Genomic DNA, 17,271 nt, shown 5'->3' with positions numbered 1-17,271 from the left:
TAAAGGCCTACTAAAAAGCAGAGAGGGCCACAGGACTGTCTAGATTATCAGCCAAGGCGTCTGACAATATCTACTTGAGACTGGTGTAGGTACCAGTCCCTGAAACACCCTTCCTATTGCCAGTTTAGGACTGGTAAAAAGCTATGGCTTTTCTGAATTCAGCGTGACAGAAAACTCCAAAATTGTATATAGCTGTCACAGCAACACACATCTGAGAAACACAGCCAGTATTTCTTGCTGCATATGTAACAGTAGGAAAGCACTAGGGGTATAAAATTGAGTAATTGGTCGATTATAGAAAATACCACCTTGTAAAAATAATTCCGATTAATAGATGCATCAATTTTATAAAATTAAAGTAACGGGCATTTGTTAAACAACATTACAATTATTTTCTTCATTTTTAAAACTGTTTTGCAAGAATATTTTTAAATATCTTTATTAACATGCTTTTTGTTTCTTGTCAACTTTGTATGCCAAGTACAGTTGAGAGCAAACCCTTTTTTTTGGCGTAACTAAACCACATTTTAAATGAGATTAATAGACTTTACTGGCACTAATACACATTTCTGTCAAAGACACACCTTCATTCAGCCTTAGGGAAATTCTATGCTTCTGGGCAGAGTACATGAGCTGATATTTCAAAAAAAAAAAAAAAAAAAAAAAAATCAGTGTTTTTAAGGCATCATATGATGCCAGGTTGTTCACTTCTTTCTTCCTTAAGAAAGCCACCAAAGGTTATAGTATTTATGTATACCTTGAATTTATTTGAAGAAACTGCACAAGATCTGTGTTTCTTAATATTAGCAGTGTCTTTGTACTTTCATTTTTAGCTCTTAATACATGGCTTGCTTTACATAAATTTCTTACACTTTTTTTTTTTTTTTTTTTTTTTAAAAAAGCATCATTTTTCTTACTGAGTTCTCAATCTTCACATAATTCCTACACTTCTCTGGTCAGGGCCTTTCAGTGAATCTGCAGAACCTGGATGCTTACATGTAGTATTTCAGCTATGTTGAGCGGAGTGATTCCAGTACTGCTCAACAGCCACACCAGACTGGATGCCCATGATTATTTTGTTGTTGTTTTGGGGCAGGGCGGGGTGAGATTCAAACAGAGTTTTTAGGCGAGAATAGCTCAATGTTTTTCTCTGTAGGTTTTGACCCTTGATCATCTCCTCCATGACTTTCTTCTGGTGTCTAGGATCTCTGAACAACTCAAATACAGCAAAAACACCCCTTTCATGCAATAATTACACAAATGTATATATTTAATAGATTAATGCTAGTGAAGGTGAACATGGATGCACTGGAAAATAAAAGCTTAGCAAATGAATTGCTTCTTTAAAAGTTGTTTTTTAAGAAGTTCTGCTTTGTAAAGTACTCAAAATACACATTTCAGAATTGAGCACTTAAGTTACTTTCTGTATCAAATACTAATTTCTACATCTTTCATGTTAAAAGAACTTCCTGACTCTAGAACTTAGAGATTTATCATGCAATCTGACCAACACGTTTAAGCCTTTCCTCATTTTCAGTAGCAGCAAGAACTCTACAGCCAAAACTGGCCTGAGTTTTCCAGTGACTGTTACTGCTGAGACACAGACTGATGTCAAATGCTATTGTAAGCTGTGCGAGTTCTCCACCACTAAGAAGCGGTCTAACACGAGCTGGTGACAGTGGAGGCAGAAACCAATTTAGAGTCATGACTTGCAAATGCCGTGCAAGCACACCATGACATCTCTGGAATATATAGTCTGACTCTTCACAGAATCATACAATGGTTTGGATTGGAAGGGACCTTAAAGATCACCTTGTTCCAACCCCTCTCCCATGGGCAGGGGCATCTTCTACTAGAAGGAAGTGGGTTAATCTTAGGTTCAAGACTCAAGTTTAAGAAGTCTCACGTGCAGTCAGTTATGTTTTAGAGTAGAATTATATTACGGTTTTTATTTTTACCTAGTAGGTGTTAACAGTACATTAAATATGCATTCTAGATTATAGTGTACTGCCACCACCACAAAAAACATGCTGTCTTTAATTAGCTAATTAAATGTTTTTTGAAGATTTGCTGATCTAGCTTTCCTTATTGGACTAGTGCCTCAAATTCACCCGTATTTTAGCATCACATTAAAATCGTGTAATTCTCTCAAATATGACTTGGAATAAGACCACCGCAAGCTTTATTAAAAAAAATATTCATAAAGCAGCTGAGGTAAAGGCCATTTGAAATGTATCATTTGGCTGTGCATAAGTAAAACCGTTTGCATTGAGTTGCCCCTGTAACTTCTCTTCATGCAAGCACCTTCACACCTACCTGCTGCGATCAGCCAGAACTCCCAGCTTTTGCACTAGACACAATAAACTTTGGCAGTGCCTCTTCACAGGCATACCAGTGTGCAATGTTTGACTCTCACTCTGTATCTGTTGAAATATTAGCACTTGGTTTAGGTTGTGTGCAAGAAGAAAAAAAAAAATAAAATAATACAACAGTATCAAGTCACAGGTAACAAAAGAATACATATGAAAACACATAAAGATCTATTTCTAGCCTAGGCTTACTGCTTTCACAAAATTATTCAGAGCAAGGAAAAAGACAGACATCAAACAACTATACCGAAATAGAAACTTACCGCACTGACTGATCTGGCTTGCAGAGTGTTTAACCATACCCTGAATCTCACAGGACCCACTCTCCTTGGTTTGAGTCAAGACTTCATTGACAAAAATAAACACAATCCAGGGCAGATAAAAAAAGAGCTTCCCATGCACTCGGGCAAACATGCAAGACACTATGAGCCCTCTTGGATAAAAAAAAAAAACACCATTTGAATCATTACTGAACATTTCTGTATATGATTATCATATACAACATGCATAGTTTATTTTGAAGCAAGTTTGACAACAACATACACCAGAGATACTCCTGACTTGACTCCCTTTCAGCATGAAATCAGTTGCCCGATCTCCAACTTCTACACCAAAATGTAAAGGCCAGTGTTTCCTCAAACAGTTGTTTTATTTACGAAAATGCTTCTGCCTGTAAGTTCCTAAGATCAGCTCTCCTATCAAAGACAAACAAGGCTCCTTTCCTTCCATCACATTTTCTTTTTAAGGCAAGATTCTAAAATTAGTTTGCAGCAGGACTGAGAGAGATCTGCATTAAAGTTCTCAGGTTTTAGCTGTACGTTATATGCAAACTATTGTATTTTCTATTTAATGGCTTTCTAGCTAACAAAAAAAAGGTAAAAAAAAAAAATCTCACAAGCATTCCATGCTACCATTACTTCTATGTGCAAAAAAAGTTCGTATTAAAGAACTATCTTTCACACTCTTAAATTAAGTCAAACTCCATCTTCTAGTTTACTAAAACGTACAAAAAGGAAAGCACAGTGCATTGACAAAGTTTGACACGGCCAACGTAAAGAAAACTGCAACACAGATGCCTAATAAAGTAAAAGTCCTTCATTGTTGGCACGTGCTCAAAATTCCTTCTCTAGAGGCTGCAGAGTTAAGCATTACATTACATAGAATTCAGCTGTGAATGAGTCCCTATTTTAAGTGTAGTTACTGTTCCAAATAGCTATTTCCCCAGCTTTTAAATTATTCTTAATTCATAGTTTAATATCTGCATAACTGAAATCCCCATAAGCATTTTGCAAACTAGACCAGAGTTTAAAATTACGTAACTGTTTTTTTTCTTCCTCCTTTTTTTTGCTGGACAATCATTATATGATTACTTCATGTATATAATTTTACATGTGGACATCGGGTACTCTTATTTCTTAACTATTTTTATTGTAGAATTCAGTCCAACAGAAAAATTCTTCAAACAGAACTGCCAACTTCATACTTCAAGATGTGACTTACTGTAACAGTCTGCTATTCCTGGCCTTGGCAATCTTTTAATGTCCTTTGTTCAAGTCATCAGCCATTTACCAGTCAAGTCCTTTCATTCTATTTTACAAAATAAAGCATGCAAATATATTTATGCAGCCTGCATGACAGAAGAATTGCATATGGTACCCAATAAAACGCATTCCAATGGTACTTGCATAGGCAACTGCACAACTTTGTTAGAGAGAAGCTATAGGAAGTACTGGGGTGAGCACTAAATGCCACACTACAATACAGCATTAAAACATATATATTTTTTTTCACATTAATTGAATACAGGTTTCAGAAATATGACATATTCAAGCCTATGCTAATCAAAAGTTCGCTTTTCCAGCAATGTATCATAATGTGTCAATTATTGATATTATGACTCAACATTTTCATTATGTTTTTTGTCTTGTACAATTAACATACATTGGCAGAAAAAAAGGGGTGCAGAAGAAAAACCAAAAGCACTAACAAAATATTGATAGTCTCATTACCATAATGAAGTAATAATTTGTTTTCATACTTACTGCAGTTCATTACAAAAACATGCATAAAACCATATATTCTGAATTCAACAAAACTATTCAAGACAATTCCCATCTCCAAAGTGGGGGCAGAGAGGATTGAGGGGGGAGGAGGACACGGGGAAGGGTACACTCCCCGACTCCAGTGCAATCACTTGAACACCAGTTAGCACTGGCAGACCCTTCTCGAAGAGCCAATCATTTAACCATGATAACCTTGGCCTTTAAGGAAATGAATCATTAACTGGACCATGCAGATTTTTGAGCTCCACAGTATCTAGAGTTCTTTAACTGTAGCAAAATACTCCTGAGTATAGACTAAAAAAGTATGCAAACATATGATTAATCTTTAACTGCAACTTAATAAACAGCGGTAAAAGACATTATTGAGAAAGTATGAGTATTTTAAAAGGAAAGTAGAGACAAAATGTAAATCTTAACAGCCAACCACTTCATGTCTTCTTTCTCCACCCATTCCCCAGCATGCATTAACACAACACATATTCCTTCCCACTTCTTTATCACTTAAATCAGATCAAATGGTTATTTTGAGCAGTGTCCTAACTATTCATGTAAAAAAAGTCTATTTAACAGCTAGCAATCAGAGAAGTTAGCATCATCCAACTACCCTGTTTTTCATCTATCATAAAGCAAATTTAAACTACTACTACACGCTCATTTTGAGCGTGATTATATAGTGTAAACAAAGTTAATTTGAGGTAAAAACATGACACTATGGACAAAGACGTCAGTAATCCATCTCCACATGACCTACTCATAAAGTACACAATTTAACAGGAGGAACCAGAGTTACTGCGAGGAAGCCAAATTCACACAAGCTTAACAACCCATTTCAGAGTTGCAGCTAACATTAAACACAAAAAAACTACAAGTTATAGGTAAAGAGGGCTGAGAGCTATCATAACAATAAACTCATCTCCATATTTTATTAGCATTAGTCACTTTGTTTAGTGAACGACTCAAATTTACTAGAAATTTACTTACTTTACACACACAGTTTAAAATTCCATAAACGTGCAAATTTCTAGTTACTATGCTTATTTGGTTTGCAAAGACAAACCACGCAGACTTTGCAAGATTAGTGCCCGCTACACACAGTTCTATCTCAATTTTGACTGGGTCTTCAAAACAAAAAAAAAAAAAAAAAAAATCAAAAGAACATGACAAACTAAGATTTTCTGCTTTGTGTCCCTATAAAACAACTTTTGAAGCCACTGTTCAATTTTAATCCAGTTTGACTCCTCAAGGAGTGTGGATCAGTACAGCCCTATTTCTGCCCCCCCAAGGCAAGGGATGGTGAGAGGCATCCCCAACGTTACTCATTCTGATGGACAATGACCAGCTATCCGCGTAGCACATCCCAAGCTGAGACAGCAGCAGCCCCAGCCTGGTTTTTTTTCCAGGCAGACAGCAAGCCAAAAGGCACAAAGCAAAAAGGAAACTGCAGTGGGAAAGGCAGAGGAAAAATGCGAGAAGAAACTTAAATTACTGGGGGGAAGAGCAGCATGGCAATAAGAAAGGGATAACTGCAGTGCCACAGTCAAGGAGACTTCTGATAGAAATCCCTAGAAGCCCTACACACAGCAGGTTCCACCCCCCCTCCCCCAGTTTTATTTATTTTTTAAAAAAACTCCAGTACTCAAGGAACTACTTCTTTGTTTCTCAAATAATAAACAAAAACACCTGGAGGCGAGCGACAGAGGGGGATGGATGACAAGTGAAATCTTTTAAAGTTGGTTCCTACATCCTACACTCCCTCTGTAGCAGAACCACTGAGTGGAGTGAACTCCACCAACTTGAACGCTCTTGCAGCATTAACTTTCTTCATTTATGAAGCCAGTGGCAGGACAGGAGCCAAAGTTATGGGTATAATACTTCGGCTTCAACATTAGCCTGGCTATTGCATCAGCCATGCTATTTTTAAGTACAATTCAGCTTTTCTTTCATGATCTGATGCAAGCCTTTATGTTGGTTGGTTTTTTTTGTTTTAAACACTGTTCAAGTGTAGTTTGTTCAATACCACCTTATTTGCCAAATATTTAAGAGCCATTCTAATTTCATACAACAATGTCTACCGGTGAGAACATTTATTAAAAGCAGTGATTGCTATGCTTGACAAGAGAGCTGCTAATATTAAAATCTGTCCTTCTAAATAATATGCAAATCTGGCAAAACACTTTTCGTTATTACTTCCATTTTACTACTTTAGGCTGTATGAAGGACAGTATCAGAATGTTTGGCATCACTGTGCAAAAAATGTTAAAAGGCATAACAGGCACTAAACTCTGAAACCAAAACTTTTCTAACAGAGATGAACACACTAAAATAAAAACCATGACAATTTACAATCAAAACTTTGAAAAATCAGATTATCAAGGTTTAAACAAGCAAAAGTGGAGGGCTTCTCAGAAAGACAACTTTCAGTCTTCAAAACTTGTAGCCAATACACATTCTTATTTGTACTGTATTTCAAAGAGCTTGTTCAGTTGAATTTATAGCTCCAAATTTTAATGTAATTTTAACTTGAAATTTGTACGTGCACTTTTTTTGGATGATCAGTGCACACATTAACACTTACCAGAGCTGGCAATCAAGGATTTAGAAGAAATTAGGCCCTGTTAAGAGTATTTTGCAATAGATATAATTGTTCTTCCCCACATTTCTTTTAATTGCCTGTATTGGGGATGAACAACATTAAGTTCCCAGGTTTTAAGTACCCAACATTTTAGAAATCCCTTCCTCTTTAACCAGTCAAAGCACGGACAAGTGTTTCGAAAGTGTTCTTCAATTGCAAATAGTTTTGAGTGGCCAGTTTGAAGTATCTTTGGCTCAGTTTCAGGAGCATTCTTCCTCTGAGACCACCAATACAAATGAGTTTTAGAAAAATATGAAGTGAGACTAGTCTGTACTAGAATAAATACCATCCAAGAGACGGCATGAAATAAAGAAAAAACTAAAACCAAAGAGGTTTTATTATAACATGAAGCTGCAACATAATGGAATGCAACAGATGAGTCAAAAGGATCGGGAACCACAGTGGAAAACAAGGTTCCTTCCAGTCCCCTGGGGTTGGGGAGGAACAGATGCCCTTCACTATATATTACTTTATTTTTGATTTACCTAACACAAAATAGAGTTCAAAATACTTCCAGAGAAGCAAAATCATATTCGTGGAATATTTATGAAAGGTAGTGCATACTGTCTTAGAATTCAACATTAAAAAAGCTTAGCTAAAGGCTAGCTGGAAAGAAGAATTTGGGACTTCTCAACCTAAGACTGCAGCAGAAATGCAACAGAATTCTTTACGTGGTTTTGCTGAGCTTTCCCCAGTTCCTATGCTGTGCATCAAAAAAAGAACCTTCCTACAGTTTTCAGATAGCCTACAACCTCAGGAAAAAATATAGCATCTGATTTGTCAGGCAATTTAACTCAATGAGGCAGCTACAATCACTGGTTTGTTTCTCACACTGACTTTATCCTTAGACTTGCTCTCATTTTCATTGAGGTACATTCAGGATGATATTTGAAATATTGGCAATTTCTCAGCCGTAACACTAATATATCTTAAAAACACACCATGGAAAGCCAGGATTATGATTTGTGAAACTCCTGTTGCCATGGTGATATAATCAGAACCCAAAATACAGGATCTGGCAAAGGGAAGACAGACTTACAGATATCTGCTCTCTCCTGTTTCTTTTAATACTGAACATCCTAGATTTTTTCAAAAAATTACACAGAAGTTCATGAAAAGGTAATCATTAGGCTCAAAACAGGGTGTTTGAAGAGGGACATGCAGTTGGCAATTCCTCTACCCTTGTTTTGCCTGGAGTTATCTACCAAAGCCATTTAGCAATTCAACAAGCAGGAAAAAAAATAGTTTGAATAAATCTGAATAAGGATACAAAAGCATATTCTGTTTCCTTGGCTCCAATACACCCACTCTGGTCTGCTCACCGGCCAAAGTAAAACCACAAAAAAAAACCTAACAAGTTCTGAATTACTAGTATAACGAAAGTCTGAGCATGTTATTTTCACTAAATCATGCATTTATGCCACATTCTCTGCTAGTTCAGAAGACACAAAATGAGGAAAGGAAAGTGACGAACAAAAAACAAAAAAACTTTCCAATGCCAGAATATCTGGAAACAATAGGTCTAAAACACCTTATTGGACCTAGTGATCCCTTGATACTTTCTGAGATGCATACACCAATGGATATGCCTTTCCGCTTGTGTGATGATCTACACCTCCCGAGCTGCTGCCTCCTCTGGAAGGAGTTTCACAGAGCCTGCAGAGGTTGACAACTCTCCAGAAGTTTGTAGGCTGCCGCCCAAAGCAATGGGGCAACAGCATAGAATGAGAAGTAGAAGAGTTGACAAACAGATAACAAAGGGCAGGTCAGCAGGTTCTTCTGTGATACTGTCAAACTTTAGAGTTCTTCAAGCTCCTCCAGAAGCGCCAGTGAAAAGGAATTGAGAACAAAAGAACAAAACCAAGACTTTTTCGTTCCTTAGAGATGTCCCCAAAAATACGCATAACAGAATCAAAAATCCCTCAATCCCAAAGGGTTGAGCTCAAGGCAGCTTTGCTGATTGCATTGTGGATTCCAAGACTGAAGGAGCCAGGAAAGAGAACACGATATGGCTATAAGGGCAACAAAGGGTGAAATGGGCAACCATTAGTTATAGATCTCAGAACAAACAGTAGTTTTCCTTATGGTGCTTCTAGAAATTTTACTTTACAGAAAGCTAGGCATTCTCTCTCTCAAACTACAGCATTCATTAAAAGTAAATATGCACCATAGTACCACTTAAGATATAAAACCATACATAAATTCTATAGCTTGTTAAAACTTGCTACTTTTAAGTCAAACTGACAATCATATAATGTATTACAATAAACTAAATACGGACAATAAACAGTGCCAGAGCTGTTGGCTTAACAGAGATAAAATACTATGGTGAATTCACCACACCTCCTTTCCTTTTCCCTTCCCAAAACATCACACCTGAAGCCTTCAAATAAAGCAAACTAACAGATCAGGGGGGAAAGTAGAGATACAGTCAGCAAACGAAGAAAGTAAAGGGACCTTAGGAAGGAAGCAAGCTGTTTGAAACCAGCCAGTCACTGGAATTTACAGCAGCATCTACATCAAGTTTCTTGAAAAATGTTTCTAGGGGAAAAAAAAAATAAATAAAATGCAGGTGTGCGTCAGGAATAAGTTAAAGGGGTTCTAGAGAAACAGGAATTAATTGCAAGCTTAAGAGCACTAATATAAGTCAGGCTTGCAGTCTACACATCAGCCTCAGATATTTAACTTTTTCAGCTTCAGTTCTGTGATGGAGGAAGAATGTTATCTCTGTTCAGTGAAGCACTGCCTTCAGTTCCTGTTTTACCACATAGGTCCCAATTTTTATGTTTATTTACAAAAAAAAAATAGACTCACCAAACAAGTAATCATGCTTCCTTGCTGCATAACTAATGTAATTTAAAAGAACAATTTACAAAAGTGAATTGAATTTCTCACAGGATCACCGCCTAGTTGACTTTGGAAGGGATCTCTGGAGATCACCTAAGTCCAACCCCACTGCTCAAAGCAGAGTCAGATAGCAGAAATGAGTAAGAAGCTACTAACGGAATAATAAACTGCAAGATGTTACCAGTGTACCAACTTCTGAGACTTGGAAGCAAGCAAGGCTAGCAACTAACACACCACCTTCCCCTCTTTCTGCCCATTTTTTAAAAGGTGGGTAGCAATGGTACTTGTACTTCATCATGGGAAACAGAAGCTGCCTGTAAGAGACCTGTATACTAATTTTTTGGAAAAGCAGGCTTTTTCTTTACAGGAACTATTGCACATTCAGTGAAGCACAGTGTGCCACAAGGCCATTAAATAACTATATTTAACATATCATTCTGACACTTCATTATCTAATCGGTAAACTTTCCTGTTTACACATGTGTCACAATTTGATATTTCCCAATTTAGGGGAAGTTTTTCTCTATTTGTCAAGAACCTTTTCCAGGCAGTATACCACACCTTCACTGACGGGAACAGTCTATTATTGATTCTTAACTAAAAATCTATACACAGCAAAACTAGGGCATCACATAAAAAGCTTGCATCTTAAAGTTTTAGTTTCAAGAGTGTAAAACATTTAGTGAAGATGGTAAATCTTCTCCAACTGATACAATCTTGGATCTGTGCAATAACTATTTTTTCATTTATAACTACTTGGTTTGAAACTGAAGAGCCAAGAGGCAGCTACAGGAAAAGTGAGAGTTTTCTTTTATCTGTATGACTTAACCCAAGAAACACCAAAAGACATGAAAAAACCAAAGCATGAACAGAAACAGACGCTTCAAAGGGCCAGTTCCAAAAAGTGCAAAGATGGCAACTAATATTCAGGGACACTATCTTTTATTGACATCAAGAGATTTTCATAAAGATGCTTTGGGACATGTTGCGTGTCTAGACTAGACACTTGCATGTCAAGACTACTAAATAAACCAAAAGAGTAAGAAAGCAAAATAATGTAACCCCTCTTGAAGCATGAATATCAGCATGAGCTTTTTTTGGTTGGTTACAGGCTTTTTGTTCAGTGGGTTTTGTGGGGCTTTTTAAGTGTTGAGATGTATTAACTCAAATCCGTAAGCAGAATTAAGGAGACTAAATTGCTCCTCTCTAGTTGTCAAGTATACGCTTACAGTCACTTGGGACCCTTTAAAGACAGTGAATTATTTAAACTGGGCCAGAGACTTTGAAATTATCATGGGCATTTCATATAACATTTATATATTATGTATAATTTGGAGATTTTTAAAGCTATGACATCTGTTCTAGTTTTTATAAACTAATAGCCACGTTAATGATAAAGAAAACACTATACTGCAAACACAGTAGAAGAGATATAACATGACTCAGGAATAATCCCACCAGCTTCAATAAAAACTCTTTAAGTACATGTATGTTCTCAGCTAAAGCTACATTGTTAAAAACTCTAAGGATATAAAAAGTTTCAGGAACTATACAAAAGTCACAGTTGTGAAAAATCAAAATCCTCAAGGGGAAGACATCGAGATTCCTATTTTGGGGGTTCACTGGTGCAAGAGATAGATGAGAGGTTCAAATATGTAACTAACCCTGTGTCAAACCATGGCAGTTCACATTTCCCTCCCTCTTGCTAATATTCCCTTAGAGAGCCATTCAGAGAAAAGAAAAAAAAAAAGAAGAAACATAAATAAGCAGTTGCAGTACAAAATCTCAATGAATTTTTAGATGGCTATGAGTAAATTCCAATAGAAAATTCTTCCCTGGCTACATCACTATCATTTTTCCTTCAGGGAAAAATGGGTTCCAAATATCTAGAAATAATAAGCATTTGTCAAAGGCTTTGAAATTAAACCTGCCTAGATACAGCATAGAAATAACTATCCCATCATAAATGCTGAATATCTTAAGAATTCTTTTCCTAGATCTATGCAGAATTGCAAGAATGATCAAGTATCAATTACAAAGTTAAGGAAAAGATTTGTTGTCCATCTCCCTTCACAGCTGGGACTTCCGTGGTTGGGATTTTTTTAATTAAGTAGGCTTTCTGTTAGACAGCTAATTATTTGTACTGATTATATTAACCTTTACAGAACAAAAACTATTAGTACAAACAAAAGAATTTAACAGCTTGTTTTGATACTGGAATGCAATGTAAGGTTCTTTGTGCAGCAACTGAAAAGCTTAAATAACATGGGGGATCAGATCATCCAAACCAAAACAGAAAAACAGCGTTACACAAGCATCTGAATCGGGTTCCACAGTCCTTAGAACAGTTTGCGTTGTCCGTATGAATTTCAAACAATGCAAAAATATTTCCATTTCAGTCTCACTGCAATGAATAATGCATTTATTAGTAAACATAATCACTGAAATTCTACTTCTTTTCCACCTGGTATCTCCTAAAGCTTCTGAATTTGAGCAGTTTACATTTTAAAATAAGTCACATACTAATAAGAGTAACAAGTTTTTCAGTGGAGATCTACACAATATGCAAGTGTTTCTATTCCCCTTTGCATTTTTTAAGGGCACCGACATCAGGAGTCACTGATTTCAAAGCAATTTACACAGTACATACAAACTATGCACCGAGCTGTTTTGGCTTCCTTATTTTTTCCTCTGAGCTTCGTCTTTTTCCTCACTCCACTTACACGATTTTTTTAATTTATTTTTTTTTTCCTTACTTAAGAGAGTTGGGTACCATTTTGGTATACAGTTTAAAAAAGTATTTAAGCCCCATCAATTAATCCAACCAAAATATCTAAACACTCAGCAATACTAGAAACTCAGCAATCCCTTTCATAATTTTCTTCCATTAGTCTCAAACCCCTAATTACAAAAGCATGATCATTTCCAAAACCAGAACAGCAGCGACAGTGCTTTTCAAAGGCAAAACAGAGGCAACACTTAGTTCTAACTAATTAAAAAGAAGGCTAAGAAGTGTATCAGGAGAACCCTACCTTAAGTTCTCATCCAGCAGAAATAACATTCTATCCATCCCCACAGCCTATTAACCAATACTGCATACTTCAAACACTTCTGCTGAAATCATAACCGATTGCATAATAGCAGTTTGTGCAAAGGCACCTATTAAAATTATTGGCACTAAGTTGTTAGACTAATTTGGTTTATGAACTTATCCAACCCAGCAGCCAGTGTGTTACAGAGTTGCTTGGCATGTTGAAAGCAGTTTAGCCCCTTATACTGTTGGGCTGTTCATCACAGGCATATCTTGTTGTATGCGGGAAGCAGCACATACAATTCTTACATGCACATCTTAAAAAAAAAAAAGTTATGTTTCCACAGTACTATAAATATGGAAAAGGCAAGATTAACACTCGTGAGATCAGAAAAAAGCCCTACTCAATGACAGTGTGGAAAATGCTTCTGAAAAAGGAGTTAGTCTAATTAGATATACCCAAACATACTGTAAGTATGACAGCTTAAAATAAAGGGCTAAAACAACACATACTGTTACAGAATATTATCTGGAGGAGGAGGATATATTTACAGTAAATGGCCTTGGCTTTGTCTTCCTACCTGCCCCTCCTCACCCGCCAGTGTTTATAAACATTCCCCACCAGAAAGATTTCTTCTATAAGAACATGCTCCTTTTAGTCTTGATTGTCAGCACCCCTCTTTGTCCTGTATTTTGGCTAGTTAACCACCTTCGTGAGCATAGTTTTCCTCTGCAGGCAAGCTTCTACTCCTGATCTTTAAAGGCCCTGCTCTCCTGCATTGCTCAGCAATATACAAATTGCTGTCTTTTTCATGATATAGATCAAGCCCAAAAAACACAGATCAATAAAGTCACCAACTTCTTCAGACCCCTTTCTCCTAGGATGTTTTACAGAGATATCAACAAAGTTATATTGGAGGTGGTCAGATACATTTTCTTAAGAGCAAAGCTACACATAAGTAGTTTATACACATGGTTGCATCCCCCTCCCCAATCTTCAGCACACAGTTTATCTTCCAAGGACATAAGATGGTCATGTTTGTCCCTCTTCCAGCAGATGTGAGCAAGATGTGGCAGATGGTAAGCACTAACACAATAAAAATTACAGCTGTTATTTCTTTATGGGTATTTTATTCCACTTCCAACAACTCTGTACCCATTTCCTGAGAAGTTTAAGATCCTCAAATCTAACTGAACAATTAATTCATCACCTTAGTGTTCCCATAAACACAGCACTTTACAATATCACCTAGAATATAATATGATGCAAATTTCAAACATAGACTATCCAGCACAAGCAAAGCATAAGTAGAGCACTTGGCTAATCCTACTTTAGTTCGTGTTACACAGTACTTTCTACTCTCATATTCAAGATGCTTCACTAAGGCAATGGAAAGATAGTCTAGAACTTATGACATAAAAAAGATTATAGAAAAAAAAAGCAGTTAAGTATAGAAATTCAAGCCAAGACACTAACACTAGATAAAACCACATTTGATAACTGGTCTTATACATTAGTTATATGACTTGGGAGTATATTACCTTGTTTTTTGAATTTTGTATTTTAAGCCAAGCATAGTAATTTCCTTCAATACTACCTGATGTTGCAGCCAACAGGGAACATTTGACACCATTTGTATCTGACATCTAGAAAGTGTTATGGTAACTAATTTGCTTTAGTAACTGCGATTCATTTAAAAAAAAAAAAAACTAAGTTTTGCCAAACTTTTTATATCTAAAACAAGATAAACAAGCTTCCTGCGTTTCTAAATTCATTGCTCATTTTACTGCTAACTTGCAACATAATTGTACTATTTACGTATAATCCACATCACACTCTGCTTTAAAAATCTAATCAAACATTGTCTCCAAACACCAAGTACAACCCCTGAAAAGTCTGCAGACTCCTCCAGCTTCTGCAGTAGAATTCCTGGAACCGGCGCTGTAGATCAAATACAATACTAATATTAAGACAATAGTCACATAATAAGGAGAGAAACAGGCAGATACAGTATCTGGGGCTTGTCTTAACCCAGGTTTTGACTTAGGTCCTTCCCACAATGGTCCTGTTTTAGGGATCTTATTCAGGTCTTGTCCAAGCACCAACTCATTAAGCAAAACGCTCATTTCCGCAGACTGGACAAGATATACACATTCTACTCTGTGTAAGTATTCTGCTGTTGGATGGATTAAAATAGAAATACAACACAATTAAAAGAATGCTATTTTCAATATATTACAAACTAGAAGTACTAAATAAAGTCAGAAAAAAAAAACCCTAAGTAGATTACTTGTCTCCTTTAGGGTTTAGTGACCTCTGACGTGCTTTCTGATCTGCAGGGCATCTGATACGCCAGCAACTCTAGAAATCCGGAAGACCTGAAAAATGCGCTCCAGAATTTATTAGTAGCCTAAAGTCAAATTCCTCCTCAATGTTACTTACTTAAAGCATTTGAAAAAGCAGTACTGTGATGTGATGAGGGAGTGTTTTAAAGAAGTTGTGCCACATCTCAGAGTCCTGGTAACACTCTTTAAAATGACTATTAGTGCCTTGGTTGCAAATGGGACCACACAGGCATGAATCAAGCTGAACTGTTCTGTTTGACACATCTCCCCCCCCCTTTTTTTTTTTTTTAAGTGAACGCAGTTTAGAGCAACTTTGGTAACAGCTTTTACCTGACAGAACTGGAAGACGAAGCACAGGAAGCACTTCACATCTTTTATTCTGATTCCTTTGCAGGGAGGAGTAAAATTGAGAACCTTGTAATTTTAAATGCTTGCTACTTGCTTATTTATTCATTAGCAAGAGCTAATGGAGTTATCCACAGACACCCTTAGAGGGGTTATCACAACAGAAGGCCTTAAGGCAGGATGTAGCTACCAAGGATGACTTGGGGAGGAGCAGGGAAGGAGGCTGCTAGAGACCATCCCTCCTCCTGGTACCTGCAGCATCCTGCAAAAGGACAAACACGCTTCAATTCCATCACATAAACATGAAAATATATTTAGTGGTTATAAAGAAGAACTAGCCTAGAAAGGCCTACAGTGTATCCCGACATACAGCCAAGCATTTGAAATATACACATGCAGGGAGAACAGAAAAATCCAACTGCTGAAGTTTATTTTCACCTCGCTGGTGCTGCTATCACTGTACTCTGGTACAACTTCAGTAATTCTTCGCAGCTAGCTACCCTGCACGCACTCCTGTAACAGACCTAATTATTTTGTGTTGCCAGTAAGAATTGTTTTTATCAAGTGACTCTTTACAGGATTTTAAGCTCACTCTCAAATATTTTGTTAAATAAACAAATAATTTTAAAATTTTAGAAAATTTAAATGTCAGAGGCTGCCTTCTGAAGCTTTAACATTTAAAGCATTTTTCTTTTTGTACAGGCCTCCTGGATTTTTGCCAATGGGGCTTTAATGCCAGTGCTATAGCATCCAAAATGCTATTTTAAGCCATTGCTGTGCTGACCATTGCATTTTTCAAGCACAAGAACGGCTTCCTGAAAAATAATGATTGTGAATAATTGGTTTTGTTGTTAATGAAACCACAAATATCTTGCTTCTGCTTCCATGACATCTTAATTTCTGACCTATGCTTTGAAAGACTGTGCCGATTGTTACACCTTTCCCTACTTTAAAGATGCAACCACCTCTAAAAACTTTTGCTACTCCATGAAGTCCGTAACACATCATTGCACCCCAGCTAGCTTTTAGCAGCCATGGGATCAATTGTGATCATTCACATTTCTATAAACAACAGTCAAGGGTACAGCCTTTTGTATGTTTGTTTTTCCATGCTACTCTATTAGTTTCCTCTCCTGCACTCATGCTTCTGTTTTCAATAGTGTACATTAAAAAAGAATTTTTTTTTTTGAGTTGTAGTTTATTTCCAGGTTGGAATAAGAAGGTATGGAGCAGTATCCCGCCTTCAATAATTGCCAGCACCAAGTACTTCGGAAGCCACTGAAAAATGTGCGAGAGATAGCTACAGCAAATCTGTCTCAAAAAGATGTACTTGCTTACCCTGGATTAGCTAGAAATAGTCCTAGAAGCAGAAGCCAAGTCATTTACTTTTCCATGTACTATTTATAAGCATACATAATATACATGTACTTGTGTATTTTTTTCTTTAAGTGCTCCTAACTTCTCAGCCTCCTCAGTATTTTGTGTCAATGAGCTCCACAGACAAGAACCTTTCTTGAAATTAGCCAAGGCAATTTTACCTGTGTCCTCTTGTTCCTGAATTATCTGAGGGCGCATAAGGTCCAGATCATGTTCTAAACTAGTTCTCATTTATAATTTAAAATACAAAAAAGTGGATAT

At 36.7% G+C, this 17,271-nt stretch overlaps 1 protein-coding gene across 9 annotated transcripts in view; it reads right to left on the bottom strand.

Annotated features, from left to right (window-relative positions):
• TSC22D1 (TSC22 domain family member 1) overlaps positions 1–17,271 on the bottom strand; it is a 96,281-nt gene that overhangs the window by 61,018 nt on the left and 17,992 nt on the right. For 7 of the 9 annotated variants that reach the window (XR_010071064.1, XR_010071066.1, XR_010071065.1 and 4 more), the window contains exon 2: positions 2,317–2,423. The exons of the other annotated variants lie outside the window; for them this stretch is intronic. The gene's annotated coding sequence lies outside the window, so the exon portion shown is untranslated. The remainder of the gene's footprint in view (positions 1–2,316; positions 2,424–17,271) is intronic. 9 annotated transcript variants of the gene reach the window in all.

The sequence above is a fragment of the Chroicocephalus ridibundus genome, chromosome 1 (assembly GCF_963924245.1).
Source record: "Chroicocephalus ridibundus chromosome 1, bChrRid1.1, whole genome shotgun sequence".
In the NCBI taxonomy this organism is placed as follows: domain Eukaryota; kingdom Metazoa; phylum Chordata; class Aves; order Charadriiformes; family Laridae; genus Chroicocephalus; species Chroicocephalus ridibundus.
The sequence above is the reverse complement of the archived record's forward strand: the minus strand, read 5'-3'. Positions and strand labels throughout refer to the sequence as shown.